This window comes from Macrotis lagotis, chromosome 2, assembly GCF_037893015.1.
Source record: "Macrotis lagotis isolate mMagLag1 chromosome 2, bilby.v1.9.chrom.fasta, whole genome shotgun sequence".
Classification (NCBI taxonomy): Eukaryota; Metazoa; Chordata; class Mammalia; order Peramelemorphia; family Peramelidae; genus Macrotis; species Macrotis lagotis.
The window spans coordinates 82,744,905-82,759,128 of NC_133659.1; the positions used below are offsets into that span (position 1 = coordinate 82,744,905).

Sequence of the window (14,224 nt, forward strand, 5' to 3'; positions counted from 1 at the left end):
GGGAAAGAGAGGAGGGTATGGTTTGGTTAGTAATGATGGCCAGAAAAATATGTGATCATTGAAGCCTAATTAGCTTAATTAGGATGAGTGTTGCTAGGAAGAGGAATATATAGAATGAAAACAGATTATAACCAGAGAAAGGGGATTCAGAGATCATGTACTTGAAATGAAAATCTTTTGTGTAATGGGCATATAAACATTATGCACAATCTCTGTGTGAAGTTATGGAAAGACAAAGGAGTAAATCAAGAGAAACAAATTAAGCAATTTAAGGTGTCAATATACATGTTGAAATCACCTAATAAGAGCAAAAATTAGTAAAGAGAGAAAATTATGAGTTAGACACAATTTGCAGACTAGGAAGGTCCTCGATGTCTTTTATTTTTATTTTTTATTTTTTTTTAGGTTTTTGCAAGGCAAATGGGGTTAAGTGGCTTGCCCAAGGCCACACAGTTAGGTAATTATTAAGTGTCTGAGGGGGTGGTGCTATATCCACTATGCCACCTCGCCACCCCCTCAATGTCTTTTAGAAGAGAGCTATTGGGTCTTGAGAGGTTCTTGGTTGCTGTGTCTCAGGCTCAGTTCTACCTACCATGGCCTCCTCATAGCTGAGGTGAAAGTGAAGACACAGATGCCAGATGCAGACCCAATCAAAATAGAAAACAGAATTACAGAATTATGCCATAATTTCCTCATGGGATCATAGAACAAGTTTTTCAGAATGAGATGCCTCACATAGAAGCTCATCAGAGGGTAATGACCATCAACAGATATCTATGGGACAGTTGAGTCTCTTAAGGAGCAATACAGGCCTTTTGTATAGAATAAAAGAATCACAAAATACTGGTCAAATGAAGGAATTAGATAACCAAGAGAAGGCTATTATACCAAATCATAGAAGATGCTGGAAACAAAGGTATCTGGAGCAAAGATAATCATTATAAAAGTAACTTGCCATTGATAGAAATCAACAAAATACAAAAGAATTTGGAAAGTAAAAAAGTTGTCAAAGCTATTAAATCTGTGACAGCCCCAAAGAAGGTTGATAAGCTGTGCAATTTGCAGTCTGATACATCAGTATCTGGTGGATCCTGGTATAGTGAACAAGATTTTGAACCTGAATTTATAGATGTGCTAAACCAACAGTGTTTTAAATTCTTACAAAGCAAGGCAGAATCAGCTAGAGAAAGCAGAGCCACATGAAATAAACAGTTCATTGACTTCATCTCATGAACTATGGGAATATATTTGTAAAATATTGAAACAATTTTGAACACACTTATATGTAACAGCAAAGTAAAAATAATCATTACTGCCAAAGAAGGTACAATTGATATTTTTTTATTGATATTTGATTTTCCAAATACATGTTACAAAAGTTTGTCAACATTCATCCATATGCATATGTATATTTTTAATTTACAAATTTTCCCTCCACTTTTCCTTCCCACATCCCTCAGCAGGTTTTTTGGTGGGGTTTCTTTTATTTTTCTTCCTCTGGATGGGGATAATATAGTCCATAACCAGTCAAATACAATTGTCCTAGCTCTCTGGAGTGCCAAGAGGAGGTGGTATCTCATAGTTGTTTTAATTTGCATTTCTCTAATCAATAATGATTTGAAGCATTTTTTCAGTCATTACCACTCTGTACAATCTTTCATCAGATAGGTATCTCACATGTGTATGTGTGTGTGTGTGCATTTTTTTATTCTTAATCTAAGCTTATAGCTGATCTGTCTCTCTCTCTCTCTCTGCCGATATATTGCCCTCTGATATTCCCCCTCCCTTTTTCTCCATCTTTGGTATTTGTTACATCTATGTCAGCAGAATCTTCTTATTAAGACTCTCTCATATTTTTTAACAAGGCAATGGGGTTAGGTGAGTTGCCCAAGATCACACAACTAGGTAATTATTTAGTGTCTGATTCTGGATTTGAACTCAGGTCCTCCTGACTCCAGGGCCAGTGCTCTATTTACTATGCCACCTAGCTCTCATTTTTTTTAAGTCAAATTCTGAATACCACTGGATTTTACATATTTACTCTCTAAATTAAGTAAAATATACTTTCCTTAAGTATGCTGTTTTATTCTTGGCATTCTTTATATCATATAAACTTGGAGTTCTCTGTGACTGCCTACTACCATTGCCATTTCAATAATTTATTTATTGATTGATAGGTGAAAAGTGATCACATGGTTAAAAAAACTCTTGTAAGTGGATTTCATAAATAACAACAGAAATTTAAAAAAATAAATTAGTTGGAAATCTGTTATAATCTAGAAACTGAATTTCTTTTTCAAAATATTTGTTTAACAATGCAATGGAGTAAAGTGACTTGTCCAAGGTCACACAGATAAATAAGTATTAAGTGTCTGAGTTTGGATTTGAACTTATGTCCTTCTGACTCCAGGTCCAGTGCTCTAACCATTGTGTCACCTAGCTGCAGTGAAAACCTGAATTTCTGAGTGTGTCAGTATTACTTAAATACATTAAGATTGGAGCTGAACATCACAGTATTTTTTTGAAGTTAAATCCCTGATAAAATAATACCACTGTGGAAATTTAGATTGAGATGGGATTAATTTTGAAGAAGGCAAGTGTGCAGCTCTCACAACACACTCTCACATACAGACACAAACAGACACACAGACATACACACACACACAAAACACGTAATCTGCAACAGCTTCTCTATTTTAGGATGTCGATATAATATATATCTTAGGCTATGTATCAGATCAGTTTCTTATGGCAGGAACTTAGCTTTTGAACCAGTATTGCTTTATTTCTTCCCCTAGTCACATTCAACTTTTTTATCCTTCTATGTCAGATGGCACATGCAGAGATTATCTAACAGGTTCTGACCTTCTGACCTTCTTCAGAGATTCAGAAGTAAAGAAAAATATATATTAAAGACTCTAGCTTTGGGGTAATTGCCTGTTATTCCTTAGTCTGCCCATATATTAGGCAATACATTTTCTCTGTTTTTGGTCTTGGACCGACAATGTTTGAAAGATTGTTTTAATGCAATTTTTTGCTCTTGTTATTTGTAGTTTATTTTTCTGATTTTTATCCCTGAGAACTTGTGCTGATTCTTTGTATGCTTGCTTAATGCCTTTGCCAGGTTTTGAGTCTGTGAGGAATTCCAATTTGCCTTTCTGATTTCTATCCAGTTCTTCATTTATACAGTATATTCTTACATATTTCTAGTTATATTGTCATTAATTCTTGCCATATTCTTATTATAAGGGTGAGTAATAGCTAGTTTTATTCTCGATTTAGATTAAAATTTGAGACAGGTAAGGACTGATCTATATAAATTCAAGAAATCCATAGTGGATTCAGGTAGAGATAATACCTTTCATAATTTCAAGGTCATTGTTTTTTTTTTCCCATTAAGAAATGATTTGTTTTCCTGAAACTGAAATATATTGAAACTTTACAGAAGGGAGCTAAGTGGAACAGGGAATAAAGTTGAAATCAGACCCAGAAATGCCTGAGTTTAAAATGACCCAGTCACTTAGTAGCTTTGCAACCTTGAGGAAATTACCTAACTTTTGTCTAACTAATCTATAAAATGGGAATAATAAAAGCACTTACCTCCCTGGGCTGTTATGAGAAAACCTGATAATATCCATAATTTAACTGATAAATCTTCACTTGCTGTATAAAAAAAGTACTATTTATTTTTATTATTATCTTACCTCTAAAGAGTTTCAATTCATTATCACCTTAAAACTTGAATTGTTCCTCAGTAGATTTTTCATCACAACAATGCCCTAAATGATGGGAAGATTAAGACTAAATCTTTTTCCCATATTGGTGAATGCCTATGAAAAATTTATGGGTATATGTGCACATTCATATGGATAGACATGCATGTGAATAGGCACATACCTGCACAGATATATGTGTATGCATGCACAGTGACATACATACACATGCTTATATCCCTATCCTAATCAGCACGTGCATGTATGCTAATATACACATACATGTCCCCATATACACATGTATGCAAAGCATATATGTATAAATGGCATGCACACATATTATATGTAAATTTTGGCATTTAGATAGCTTTGAATATGTAAAGTATTTCATCTTTCAGATTATATTTTAAAATATATTTCAATACTCTGTTTAAATGTCCAAAAAACATTAAGCATAATGCATTTCAATTTAGACATACAAAGAAAAACACTGGAAAATAATTAAAGCTTAAAACTTATCACAAATCCAGTTAAGTGTATATTTATAGTTCTTTTTATGTAACCTTGGTTCCAAGACCCATTGGTATGGGACTCTTCTTATTGTTGGAGCTACAGTCCCTGTTTCTCAAGAGATGCAAGGAATACTTGATGAGAAACAAAAGAACTCCAGCCTTCATCTACAAATGTGAGTCCTCTTTGAATGCCCCTTTGAGACTCTTCAGAGTCAGTCCTTACTGGAACCCTTGGGGCACCAGTTTTCTTTGAAATGTTTTAAACTGTGATTTATTTTGGGCGCTCCTGAATTAAAGTTTTGGTTTTATTGAAAGATTTTATTTATTTTGTGTTTTACAATTTTCCCCCAATCTTTCTTCCCCCCCCAACAGAAGGCAATTTGCCAGTCTTTACATTGTTCCCATGGTATACATTGATCCAAATTGAATGTGATGAGAGAGAAAGCATATCTTTAAGGAAGAAACATAAAGTATAAGAGATAACAAGATCAGACAATAAGATATCAGTTTTTTTCCCCCTAAACTAAAGGTAATAGTCCTTTGTCTTTCTTTAAACTCCACAGTTCTTTTTCTGGATACAGATGATATTCTCCATTTCAGACAGCCCCAAATTGCCCCTGATTGTTGCACTGATGGAATGAGACAGTCCATCAAGATTGATCATCACCTCCATGTTGCTGTTAGGGTGTACAGTGTTTTTCTGTTTCTGCTTACTCTCATGCAAATCCCTTCAAGGCTTCCCTGAATTCCAATCCCTCCTGGTTTCTAATAGAACAATAGTATTCCATGATATACATATACCACAGTTTGCTAAACCATTCCCCAATTGAAGGACACTTATTTGATTTCCAATTCTTTGCCTCCACAAACAGGGCTACTATGAATATTTTTGTATAAGTGATGTTTTTACCCTTTTTCATCATCTCTTAAGGGTATAGACCCAGTAGTGGTATTTCTGGATCAAAGGGTATACACCTTTTTGCTGCCCTTTGGGCATATTCCAAATTTCTCTCCAGAAAGGTTGGATGAGTTCACAGCTCCACCAACAATGTAATAATGTCCCAGATTCCCCACAACCCTTCCAACATTGATCATTATCCTTTCTGGTCATATTGGTCAGTCTGAGAAGTAAGAAGTGGTACCTTAGAGAAACTTTCTGACTTCCAGTTTCAAGAGAGATCTAGGACAGTCGTTTCATTGAATTACCTTGCTCCCAATGGGAGATCAATTGTACTATGTATTTTCTAGTATATGTTATCTTATACACATGTTCTCTGATTTATGTTTTGCTATCCTGGATAAATAAGCATTCTTTGCTATTCTCTATGTTATTTGTGGTGTTGATATTTGTTGAACATGAGAGTTTGCTCTTACCCCCCAAATTACAAAACAATAAGAATCCAAAATTTAATAAGACTTAAGGGAACAGATAGAAATGCTTCCCTCCACGACTCCTCTCTTTAAGGAGAACAGAGCGGTTGCCTCTGACTCCAATCTCATGGTTCCTTTCCTGTTAAGAATGAAAGTCTTCAGGGGTGGCTAGGTGGTGTAGTGGATAAAGCACTGGCCCTGGAGTCAGGAGCACCTGGGTTCAAATCTGGTCTCAAGACACTTAATAATTACCTAGCTGTGTGGCCTTGGGCAAGCCGCTTAACCCTATTTGCCTTGCTAAAAAAAAAAAAAAAAAAAAAAAAAAAAAAAAAAAAAAGTCTTCCTTGAAGATGGGGGGATATTAAAGAAGAGACTAGAAATAATTATTCTACTTCCTTTTGAGTTGACAGGCCTCCCTGCTACTTGTAGCTCTTGATACCCAATCTTCTACTTCATACTTCTTCATTTAAATAAAAAGACTTTTGATATGTAACCCTTTTTCAGTGAGAAAGATCAAGAAATCAAGGGAAATATAGAACTTGTAGAAGCCCAAATTGAATGCTTTTAAGACGGACAAAAACTATAGAAGCATGGCAATGCCAGTATTCTAAATAGAGCAGCAAGTTTTTGTTTCCCTTAGGGATCTCCATTTGGTCTATCAGTTTTGGAGAAAAAAATTTGGAATATGTGAGAAAGTCACTAAATTTTGATTAAATATACAATTGTTGAGTATATATCATAAAAACATCAAAGAGAGAAAGATCAGATATTTTGCAGAATATTTAGAGCAGGAAAAACTGAAATCAAAAGATTGAAAGTTTGAAGATAAACCTTATGGTTATCTAGTGCAACCTCATGATTTTGAATATAATAAAGCTCAGACCCAGTTTGGCGATGTTGCTTACCTAAGGAAATACGTATTGTTATTTCAGAATTTGAAATCAGGACCTCTGATTGTTAATCAATCACTGTTTCTATTGTGCCACAATCATGGTGTCTTATCTATTACTCAAATTTTCTTAAAAGCTAAAGAAATTACTTGATATGAAGGTAATGGCATATTGTTGTGTTGTAAGAAAAATATGGAATTCAGAGTTAAAATAGAAATAGAATGCAAAGCAAAGTGATCAAAATTATGAAAAGGGTTGCAATAATATAAATAGAAGGACCTGTTGAACAAAACTTTACTTGCAGCATTGTAATGCCTAAATCTGATCCTAGGGAAGAGATCAGGAAATTAATTTTTTTTTCTTTTCTGTTTGATGTTATATAGGGGATGTAAGGGTATGGAATTTTGCATATATTTTCAGATGTGTCAGCATTATCAGTTGATTTTGCATTGTTATTTTTTCCTTATGAAAGAAAAAAATCATTGGATTATGAGATGGTATTTGGAAGTGACCACAAAGAAAAGAAAAAAGCATTGATGTGCTTTTACAACAAGAATAGTTGAACTAGTTAATTTCTGAAGTCTTCTATTCTAAAGCTATGATCTTAGGCTATTCTAATTACATTTTGGTCTTGACTTATCTTTCAACATTGCTTGTCTTTGTTCTCACATTCACCCCCAATGGATTTTTTTTATTAATTCTATAACTATAACACTAGAATGCTATATTCATTCATGGATATTAATTTTCTTCTTTTCAGTTGACTGTTTGTATCATAAGCAACATTGCTTTTACTTAGACCAATAATTCCTTTTGCTTAGACCAGATCACTCACTGAAATAAATTTGAGCCACTTTGTTTCTTCAGTGCCAAGATACTTTTTAATTGAACCTCCATTTGGGAGGAGGATGCCATATAGATGACTTTATTTAGTATTCATGAATTTTTTTATTTTATAAATCTAATTAAAAGGATAGGTTGCTGATTTATTGAACCTGGGGACATACAAACTGTATCACATATTTTGGATCATCTATAAAACAAACCCTACCTCCCCCAAATGATACTATCCATGAACTCTCACATGCATGTCTTTGTGACTATATGTGTGTTTGTATGTTTGTGTGTGTGTGTGCGTGTGTGCAGTCATAATATTTTCTAGTAGACAAAAATTTTCTTTCCTCTAATCAGAAATTTGCTTACCAGAAGCATTGTTTATGAGTTCTTGGGCTGATAGGTATGTATGTGAATTCTTTTATCACTTTCTTCGGTAAAAAAAAAGCTTCATTGGGGCAGCTAGTCAGCACAGTGGAAAAAACAGCAGCCCTGGAGTTAGGAGTACCTAGGTTCAAATCTGGTCTCAGACACTTAATAATTACCTAGCTGTGTGGCCTTGGGCAAGCCACTTAACCCCATTTGCCTTCCAAAACCTAAAAAAATGCTTCATTATCTTTAATTCTTCCTTCTCTTTGAAAAAAAATTACTTTTAGGAACATTGCACTCAGACTAAATGGAAACACATGTCTCCCTGTGCTATATTCTTCTGTTAAAAGTCTCTATCAAAAATAGTCCAAGAATATGAACAGGCAGTTTTCAAATGAAGAAATGAAAGTTCTATATATAATATGATAAAATACTTCAAATCATTAATAATTGGAAAAATGCAAATTAAAACAACGATGAGGTATCACCTCAAACCTATCAGATTAACTAAGATAACAAAAAAGGAAAAATGATCAATGTTGGAGAGGTTGTGGGAAGATTGGGGCATTTATGCTCTGTTGTTGAAGTTGTGAACTAACTCAACCATTCTGGAGAGCAATATGGAACTATGTCCAAAGAGCAATAAACTTATCATAATCTCTGACCCAGAAATACCACAACTAGGCCTACATACAAAAATAACTCATAACAAATGGCAAAAGTCTTCATATTTAAAAACATTTATAATGGCTCTTTTTTTTGTAGAAAAGAATTGGAAATTGAGGGGATGTCCATCAATTGGGGAATTGGTCGAACTAGTCACAGAAATTGAATGTTATCAAGTTCAATTGTTTTATAAGAAATCATGAATGGATGGATTTTAGAGAAGCCTGGCTAAAATTACACAAACTGATGCTGAGCAATGGGAGAAGAACCAATAGAACATTGTACACATCAACAACAGCATTGTCAGTTGATCAACTATGATGGATGTATCTCCTCTGAGCAGTTCAGATATTTAAGCCAACCCTAGAAAACCTGTTATGGACAATGCTATTCAAATCTAGAGGAGAAAAAACAAAACAAAACAACCAACTCCCCAGCCCCCCCAAAAAACAAAGCACAGAATCTGAATGGATCCTATGTGCACTTAAAACAAAACAAAAGCTTCTCTTAGGTTTTTTCCTTCCTATCCCATGGCTTTCTTTCTTTTACCATAGTCCTAATTCCTCAGCCACACATTGACTAATATGTAAACATGTTAAACACAAATGTACATGTGCAACTTGTACCAAACTACTCACCACTGAGGGGAGGGAGGGTATAATATAAACATGAATATGCAAATGGATAAATGTTGAAAAACTTTCATAACATGTAATTGGAAAAAAAGAAAATAAAATATCAATTAAAAAAGGAGGAAAAACGTCACCATTACTTCTTTGTGTGATTGATATACTTAGGAAGAATAAACAACAGAGAGGAAAAAGGATTTGAAAGCTAGATGAAGACTGGTGAGAAGATGGAGAAAAGTGGTTCTTTATGTCAAGAAGGTGTCCTTCTGGGTTCTAACCAGATAACCATCTTGGAGTCAGTTTTAGCCACTGAAAACCAATTTGGAGTCACCTGTGTTCTCTAAAAAACCTCCACAGGACATTATTATTGTCCATCATAAGATGTTTTTTTCTGATTCCATAGGATTTCTGAACCTTTATAAGGTAGACTTCGCAAGTTCTTCAAAATACACCAGGTTCTTTTGATGACAATCTCTTTGAACCTTCCTGCCTTCTGAAAATGCAGTTTTAATTTATGTGTTTACTGATCTTCCTTTTGTGCTTTCTTCAGTTTGGGTCATTTTATGTCTTTCCATCTGTCTTAGTATTCCTGATCTTTATTCTTAAATATTTTCTTGATTATAATTCCTACAAAATACAGGGTTTTCCATGTAAATTATCATTACCCAAAATTTTGACATCATGTTTACACAACAGACAATAGGGCAAAATCCTTACGACCCCTTTCTGAATGGTTTGAGCCAAAATGTAATTTAATCCATATGTTTCCCACAAATGGTTCATCAATTATTGATTAGGCTTAATGAATATGCTAATCAGTAGAGCTCAAGAGGCTTCTGTAGCCCTTCTGTGCTTTCCAAACCATCATAAATTTTTGAAGTGGAGTTGGATGGAAATAGAATCTGGGATGGTGCCAAAATGCCATAATGAAGACCACATATGGAGTTCAAGGGCTGATGTTTGTCCTTCTAGAATAGTATCAAAGATGTTCTTTGTCTGACACTTGTTTTCAAATTTAAATTAAGCTGTTCATTTTCCCTAGTGTACTAAGAACATATATTACTATTTTCCTAAAAGACATATTTAAAAAAATCTTAATTTTCGGGGTGGCTAGGTGGTACAGTGGATAGAACACCGGCCCTGGAGTCAGGAGTACCTGAGTTCAAATCCTGCCTCAGACACTTAATAATTACCTAGCTGTGTTGCCCTGGGCAAGCCACTTAACCCCATTGCCTTGCAAAAACTAAAAATACAAACGAAAAACCCAAACAAAAATCTTAATTTTCCAACCAAGATATAAAGGAAGATTAAATTTAGGAAATCATGTCTTTAGCTATGCATGTGTGTGTAATTAGACAGTTAGATGGTGCTATAGATGGAGTACTAGACTCAGATTCAGGAAGCCCTGAGCTCAAATCTATTGTCAGACACTTCATAACATTACTCTAGGTACATAACTTTCTTGCCTTGGTGTCTTTAACTATATAATGGGGATATTAGTAGAATGTATCTTATAAGTTGTTGTGTGAATCAAATAAAGTTGGGTCATGTAGAAAAAATAAAATAAAAAACTAGCAAACAAAATATATACAATGAGAAGAAGATTTGTAATTAGAGGATGTGCATTTAATTTCTTGAGAAATGTACTTAATAACTCCTGATTTCTACTTATGGGTTAAATGAGAGTGCTACACAAGACACAGTCCTTTAGAAACCATCTGATTCTTAATCCATGTTCTAATGATATGCTTAGAAACATAAGCAAGTGATTTGGAAAAATAGGCAAAGAAAGGGGTCCTACCAAATTTTGTTTATGACACAAATATAGTGCTGATATTTAAACCAGAATGACCCAAAACAGAAAGAAAATTATAGACCAATTTCTCCAATGAATATTGATGCAAATTTTTAAATAAAAAATCAGCAAAGAGGTTGCAGCAATTCATCAACAGAATAATACACTATGAACAGGTAGCATTTCCCCAGGAATATTTATTAATTATTATTATTAATTTTTACCAAGCTTGTTCAACATTAAGAAAACTATCAGCAGAACTGGCCATATTGATAAAAAATGAACAGAAATCATATGATTATCTCACCGCATATAGAAAAAGCATTTGATGAAATTCAATATACATTCCTATTAAAAATTATAAGAAAACAGAGTAATAAATGAATATTTCCCTAAAATGATAACCAATATCTATCTAAAATCATCAGAAAGATTTTTTTTTTTGCAATGGGGATAAGGTAGAAGTTTTCTCAATAAGACTAGGGATGGGAAAAGGATGTCTATTATCACCACAATTTTTCCATATTGCATTAGAAATGTTAGCTTTAACAATAAGAAAAGAAAAGAAAAATAGAAGGAATAAGAATAAGAGATGAAGAAACAAAACCATCACTTTTTGAAGAGGATATGTTGGTCAGATTAAAGAATCCTAAAGAAAAAAAGTAAAAAAAAAACTACTTGAAACAATTAACAATTCTAGCAAAACTGCAGAATATAAAATAAACACATATAAATCATCAGCATTTCTATATATTAATACCCCAGCTCAAGACATAGAAAGAAAAATCTCATTAAAATAACTGTAGAAGGGTGGCTAGGTGGCATAGTGGATAAAGCACTGGCTTTGGAGTCAGGAGTTCCTGGGTTCAAATCCAGTCTCAGACACTTAATAATTAATTACATAGCTGTGTGGCCTTGGGAAAGCCACTTAATCCCATTTGCCTTGCAAAAAAAGCCTAAAAAAAATAACTGTAGAAAATGATGATCATGATCTATGTGTAGAGAGGTGATGTCCTGAAAAGCAAGTGAATTGGATTTGAGTGCCAAGTCACCAGTCTGAGTTTTTCCTCCAGACCCCTGGATCCAGTGGCCAGGTCAGGACAATTGGCCTTAGATATGAAACAGTTGGAGTTAAGTGACTTGCCCAGGCTTACATAGCTAGAAAATGTCTGAGCTCAGATTTGAACTCAGGTTGTCCTGACTTCAGGGCCAGTGCTCTATCCACTGTATCATCTAGTTGGCCTATAGAAAATATTTGGTATCTACCTGTCAAGGCAAATCCAGTAACTATATGAGTAAAATTCCACAATGCTTTTCACACAAAGTCAGATCTAAACAACTGAAAAAATGTCAAATGCTCTTGGGCAGACTAATATAATATAGGAAGTGACAATTCTACCCAAAATAACTTATTGATTTAATGTTATATCAAACTACCAAAAAATTATTTTATAGAACTAAAAAAAACACTCCAAAATTTTTCTGGAGAAGCAAAAGTTCAAGAATATCAAAGAAATTAATGAAAATACAAAAATAAGTCTTCTAGCCATATCAGATGAAAATTATATTATAAAGCATTAAACATCAAAAGTAAGAAATAGAGTATTGGAACAATGAAATAGGCAAAGTACATGAGACACTTTAGAGAAAGCGTATAATAATCTACGGTTTTTTAGACCCAAAGACTCCAACTTCTGGAATAAAATAAATTATTTGTCAAAAACTGCTGAGAAAAAATGAAAAATGGTTATGACAAACACTAGGTAGAGACCAACAATTCCCACCTTATACCAAAATAGAATGAAAATGGTTACATGATTTAAACATGAAGGGTGATAGTATACACAAATTATCAGAGCAAAGCATAGTTTTCCTATGAGATTGATGGAGAATGACTGAAATAATTTATTAAATAGATAAAGAATATTATTAAATGCAAAAATGAATTATTTTAGTTACATTATATTAAAAAAGTACACAAAAAATCAAATACAACCAAGAATAGAAAGAAAGCATAAAAATGGAAAACAATTTTTATAGCCAGTGTTTCTGTTAATGGTCTCATTTTTCAAAAATTTAGAGAATTAAATCAAATTTATATTAATACAATCCATTATCCAGTTGATAAATGCTCAAAAGATATAAAGAGGCAATTTTCAAGGGAAGAAATTAAAGCTTTGTATAATCAAATGAAAAAAATGTTCTAAATCATTTTGATTTAAAGAAATATAAATTAAAACAACTCAGGTACCATCTTATATCTATCAAAAATGGCTAAAATGACAGAAAAGAAAAATAATAAATATTGAAGATATGGAAAATTGGGACCCTTGAAGATGTGGGAAAATTGGGATCATCATAATGCATTGTTGATGGAATTGTGAATTGATCCAACCATTTTGGAGAACAGCTTGGAACTATGCTCAAAGACAGTATAACCACTAAATCTATATATCTCAGAGAGCATAAGAAAAGACAGGGACCAGGGGCGGCTAGGTGGCGCAGTAGATAAAGCACCAGTCCTGGAGGCAGGGGTACCTGGGTTCAAATCTGGTCTCAGACACTTAATAATTACCTAGCTGTGTGGCCTTGGGCAAGCCACTTAACCCCCATTGCCTTGCCAAAAAAAAAAAAAAAAAAACTAAAAATAAAAAAGACAGGAACCCACATGTACAAAAATATTTATAGCACCTATTTTTCTGGTGGTAAACAATTGGAAATTGAGGAAATGCTCATCAATTGTGGAATAAGTAATCAAGTTGTGGTATATGAAAACAATGGAAACAATCTTTTGCTGTGAGGAATGAGGAGCAGAAAAACCTCAAAAGACTTCCATTAATTGAAGCTGAGTGGAGTAAGCATAAGCAGGAGGACATTGTATATGCTAACAGGAACATTATGTGATGAACAACTATAATAGACTCAACTTTTCTCAGCAATACAATGAACTAAGACAATTCCAAAAGACTCATGATGAAAAATGCTATCCACATTGAGAGGAAAAAAAATGAAGGATGAATGTAGATCAAAGTAATTTTCCCTTTTTTCCCTTCCTTGTGGTTTTCTCCTTTTGTACTGATTTTTTTCTTACAGCATGATTCATGTAGAAATATGTTTAACTTTATTTTACATTATTTTACAAAATAATATAATGTAACTAAAATAATTACATTTCAGATTTCTTGTTTCTTGGCGCGGAAGAAGAAAGGATGGGAGGGAGAAAAATTTGGAACTCAAAATCTTACAAAAACTAATGTTGAAAACTAGATATGTTATTGAAAAAATACTATTAAATGAAAAAATACACTAAAAGATTAATCTAATATAGATGCTATATAATGCACATATCCTAAAAGTGTTAACTTTCCCAGTCACTGAACTAGAAAGAGTCCAATGCAGGAATTATTCCTGAGTCTTTCTGGACCCAAATCCTGGACAGTATCCA

At 33.6% G+C, this 14,224-nt stretch overlaps 1 pseudogene; it reads left to right on the top strand.

Moving 5' to 3' along the window:
* Positions 1-489: 489 nt before the first annotated feature.
* LOC141511899 (DNA-directed RNA polymerase III subunit RPC6 pseudogene) overlaps positions 490-14,224 on the top strand; it is a 119,571-nt pseudogene continuing 105,836 nt past the window's right edge.